The following is a 5,267-nucleotide window of genomic DNA, read 5'->3' as shown; positions in this document are numbered from 1 at the left end:
CGTTTCTATTCTGACCTATCTGATTTGAAGATGCCTTAGAAGAACGCCTTTGGAAATGAAGACTCTGAATGGTTCCTCTTCCATTTCTTTCGTCTTCTGTGACCAGAAGAGGATGACGAAGAAGAAACTGATTCATCAGCGAAGAAACACTTGAAGAGGAAGAAGATAATTTTCTTTTTTTCTTTTTTAACCTCTTCTCTTTTAAGAGCTTACACAACTTTTTGGGACTTCTTTATATTTTCTTCATTTTCTGCTTTTCTTTTTCAGCTTGTATTTCTCTGCATACATTTGTGAAATTTCTGAAGGGTATCTCTGCATCTTTAAAAGTCTCATCCAAAGCCAAAGTGTTCTTACAGTGATTCAGCATATAAAAACTTCTCTTCCTCTTCTAACTGTCCTCTTTCTACAAGTGTCTGGTAGAGGTATTTTTTTGCATTCCTGCGACTTGAACAGTTTTCCAATGCAAACTCAAAATCTTCTATTGCTTTGTTCAGACTTCCTTTTGTTGCATATAATGCTCCGTGAGTTATCAAACCTTCCACATTTTGTTTGTCTATTTCCAGAGCCTTACTGTATTCACGCATAGCCTCCACATGGCATTCAACCTTATAATAATCAACTCCAATCAATGTACATTTTAAAGTCCAAGATGCAGACTGTTTCTTTCTTAATGCAGAAGCAAAATTGCCTTCTGAGAAATTTTTGCTTTGTAGGCCTTTTATTAAAGATGGTGGATTAGATTCATCTATTCCTACTTTTCCTAGAAGAAATTCAACTCCTCCTGGATTAACAAATCCCAAGGAACTCTGCATGATATTTTCATAGGACTCCAAAGGATTGCTGTTTAGTTCAACAATCCTCCTGTAGTACAAAGAAGGTTCTTCAGAATTAATTACACCCAACTTAATCCCAGATAGGTGTGGCAGAAGAGATGAGCTATTTGGAGATACTGTGAGCTTTTCATGATACCTGTCAGTATCCTTGATTCCAGCTGGGATGCTGTCACCAAGTTGGTGATATGGTAAAGGATCCCCACGGATACTATGAGAGAGCACATCTCTTAATGCACAAAGAACTGTGATTTCTAAGTGTGATATATCTCCCATGATGCTACTGCCTAAACAATCAACAACATGAAAAACTCCAAGTCCCGAATGGAACCAATGCTTCCAATCACTCCATCACCATGCTCCATATCTCAGAAAAACAGCTCTCTCCAGTACATACTAGGTATCTCTGTGAACTGCTCTAAAGGTGGCATGACTGCATAATGATCTTCATTGTCTTCATTAACCGTCAGAACCTGCAGGTACATCGGGTTTCTGGGAAAGTGCATAAGGCAGATGTAGTTTTTGGAAATTAATGTTTTTATTTCGATGTTGTCAACTCTCTTCTCTTTTCTGCCCTGTAACTGCTGTGGAGACCTTGGGCTGGAAGAGGCTCCACCATTGGCCTCGCGGACTCTGGATTGTGTGGATTGTCCCGTTTGCTCTGGAGAAGGGAGAGCAATGACAGCCCATGACAATTCAGTGACTGCAGCAGAAGGTTAAAGTCCATGCTGGAGTTTACTGGACCAAGGGCTGGTTGCTGCTAATTCATCCCTTCCGTGTCCACTACTTTAGCCTGTTTGCCCCAGAGGCTGGGTGAAGTAGCTGAGCCCGCCGGGACACACATCTCCAGAGATTTTTTTTAAGGAAAACATATTCTGATCTTACATGGAATTTATTTTTAATATTATAATTCAGTTTATTCAGATTTAGAGTTGACTTTGCTGTTAGTAAAATCTTAAAGAAATCAGTATCTCTTTTAAGCAAAGTCAGGTAAATTATATTTGGTTTCATGTTACAAGTATGGACCTAAGTAAGCTCCAAAGACTTCTGAGTTGGTAAGAGCTTTAGTGCCCCCTTGTGTAGTTAGGCTTGTTTCTCTTCCAAATTTTTGATACTTGAAAAATCCTTTAGTTTAAAGGAATGTTGATACCGTATAGGCTACTAAAGCATGGTCTATGAGTATAAGGAAATATTCAATATTTTATAGTCAGGAAAAACAGATTTTGTATCTTGACCTTTAAGTTAAGCTGTTCTTTTCAGAACTATATCACCTTGCAAAGTACACAGGGGACTGGAGCCAGCTTGTGACCTTTTGTTAGCATGTAGTTTTGAGAAATGGGAAAAAGGCATTGCATAAATCAGGAATTTTATTGCCGAAAAGAATTAGGTGTCTGTTGCAAGTTCTACCTTTCTTAGAAAGATACCCAGCTATCTAACTTCTCGGACAGATTTTTGTTCCCTTTTGGAGAATGCTGTGGGTAATACCTGCAGTGCCATCCCAAGAAGCAAGAAGAATTAGATCACAGAAGGGGAATGCGGTGAAGGAGGTGAGGAAGATATTTGACATATTGCTGTCAGGAACATCGTGAGGTTCTTCTTATTAGATAAAGTCGGCTTGCTCTAAGTGTAGCAGGATTTAATTAGTTGTCACTGTAATTTCCCCTAGTGGACTAGCTGTAGTTGGCTAAGGTAGATTGGATGGGGAGAAGGTGAATTATACATCCCTGAAGCTATGATGTCCAAATGGTACCTGTCCTGTCTCACTACCTTCAAAACATATCCAGAATCACTGTCACTTGTCACCCTGGAATGAACCACTTCTGCCTGGCCACTTGATTATTATAAAGCTCCTAACTGGTTTCCCTGCTTTGGCCCTTGCCCCACTACTTTTAACTCTCCTTATGGCAGCTAGAGAAATCCTCTTAATGCTAAGTCAAATTATGTCCCTGCTCTGCTCTCTGGGGTGGTTCCCACTAGACTCAGAGGGGAAGCCCATTCTGCTGTGGCCTGCATGGCCCACAGTCTGGCCCTAGGAGGCTCCCTGACCTCATCATCCACTGCTCCCCCCTAGCACCCTCTGCTCCAGCCATGCTGGCTCCTCTGCTCTTTCTTGAGTATGCGAAGATGCTCCTGCTTCAGATCCTTCGTTCTTGTTTTGATTTCTTCCTGGATCAATTGTCATGAGTTCAAACGTTCCTTTCTCATTGAGACCTTTCCTAATCACCCTAAATAAAAGAGCAAACTTCTCCAACCCCCATCCTCCTGGACTCCCCTACCTCTTTAGTTTCTGTTCTGTGCTTTTCTCCGCAGCAGACATCGCCATCTGGCACCCTATGTATGTACTTGTTCAGTTGTGTTTTGTTTGTTGCTTTCACTGGTGGGCAGGGAATTTGTTTTGTTCACTGCTGTTCCCCTGGCACCTCAGACATTGCACAGATTAGGTGCTCAATAAATGTATGAACAAATACATGAATATTAAAACTAGCAAAATAATATCATTTTAACATGTGCTTATTCAGAACTATTGTTTTCAGAGTATCTAGCTAAGTACTTGGAAAACAGAATCCTCCAGTAAGACAAATTTTGTAGACAAAGAGTTGGCAGAGATCTCAGGTACAATAAAATGAACAGAATATTTATTAGGGGTATGCTTTCTATACATGCCTGAGAGAAGCTGAAGACTTCCAAGGAATTACGGGATACCTTCTGCAGGTTGAGGCAGAAAACCATTTAAAGTCTAACTAAAACATACTTTTTTAATAGAAAGAGATGATATTCTAATAAAATATTTCTTTCCTGTTTCTTCCCTCCTGTCCTTCTGTCTTGTCAGTCAAATATTATTCTTGGTCTCACAGGAGTCACAAAACCACAGAAAAGCAGAGAAAGGCTTTTGAGTTTCAAAAGAACTGGCATTTGTGCTACAAAATCCTAGGGTTCAAAGGAAAGGTTGACAATGCAAGAACAAAGCTTCCTGTCTATAGCCTCCTCTCCCTGCCCGCCGTTGGGGGAAAAGAAATTCCCCTGCATCCCAGAATGGCATGGAGACACAGAATACGTATCATTGTATCATATGTCTGACCTCACAGAGATCCTGCATGTTCAGATGTAGGGAAGAAAGCAGTACTACATTTGAAGAGGGCACTAAAGTAACCAACTCATTTGGACCACACTGAAGGGGCTACTGCAACAGGGTTGGGATCCCCCTTGGAACCATAGAAAAGTCCAGGAGGGAATAAGGGCCAACATGCAAAGAGGATGAACAAGATCAGGTGGTTTCCCTCTACCTCATGGATGTTGCATATTCACTGAACTCCTATGCACCTCTTGGAAAGTGGTTCAGATTAACTTTCCCCCACAAAGCAAAATCCTGCAACAGCAACAAAATTCAACTATAAAAATATAATTCCACACCTTAATACATGGACTGAAATTTGTACATAATACACTTATGTAAACAAAATGCCTTTTACCTGAATGATCCCGAGTAGTTCCATTCTTGAGTCCCCTTTTCTTTAATATCTTGATAGAACAGCCCAAGCCTCCATCCCTAATAACATAAGAAATTTAGTGATCCTTAATATCTCTGAGCATTCTTGGAAGATTGTATTTTCCTGGCATTGCTTGACCTGATTTCTTCTTCTACTGAATTCTCTGAGTTTTCCTTATACAAACTGCTCTCACCTTTGCTGAACAATGGACATCAACTTCCTACTCTCTTTATTGCTCTAATGTTTCATTAACCAAGACTAACGAGAACAGTGGATTTTTAAAGAAGATTTAGGATAATGGAGGGAAATAACAGCAAAAAGTTTTCTAAGCAACTACTGAAAATGGAATAGTATATATTAGAGCCCTAAAAAGTCATTGCTTCTTTAGGCATCTTCTTGGGCATCTTTTGTATTCATTTTGAACTCTCTGAGTCAGCAATCTTAGTGAGTTTTCTCTGGAGTTGTGTTTTGAAGCTCTCTGTGCTCTTCAAAAATGTATATAAGCAATGAACAAAACTGTTTATAGGCATAAGCTTAGGTAAAAGAAGCTGACATTCTCAAGTGAAGAGTGAAGAAAAAGGTCACTGTACTAAAACAGTTAAACAAAGTGGCAAGTTTGGCTGTTTGCCAGTCAACAGCCATCTCATTTTCTTTGGGTCTTCTGTGCTTTGTCCTGTTCTATACTTTGCCTGGATATATTGCATCACTGTGTTTGCAGCTCATGAGAAAGGTCAGTAATTCACCTTGGCACTTTTCCCATGTCTGTTGCTAGGTGCACACTGCTCTACCATCATTCTTCGAAATGCCACTTTTAATAGAACACTCTTCACTATATACAACCCCCTTATCCTGAAAGGTTATAAGTTGCCCTACATGATAAACTCATTTCACCTAAGCTTTGGCACTACTGAAACTTATTAAGGGAATCTTCTTCTTCAAGGTACTACCC

The 5,267-nt window shown here is 40.0% G+C and overlaps 1 pseudogene; it reads right to left on the bottom strand.

The window, feature by feature from the left end:
• Nucleotides 1-263: 263 nt before the first annotated feature.
• On the bottom strand, nucleotides 264-1,557 carry LOC101443205 (tetratricopeptide repeat protein 14 pseudogene; annotated as a pseudogene).
• Nucleotides 1,558-5,267: the final 3,710 nt, after the last annotated feature.

This window comes from Dasypus novemcinctus, chromosome 1 (assembly GCF_030445035.2).
Source record: "Dasypus novemcinctus isolate mDasNov1 chromosome 1, mDasNov1.1.hap2, whole genome shotgun sequence".
NCBI classification, from domain to species: Eukaryota; Metazoa; Chordata; class Mammalia; order Cingulata; family Dasypodidae; genus Dasypus; species Dasypus novemcinctus.
Note: the sequence above shows the minus strand (reverse complement) of the source record. Positions and strands in the feature narration are given on the sequence as shown.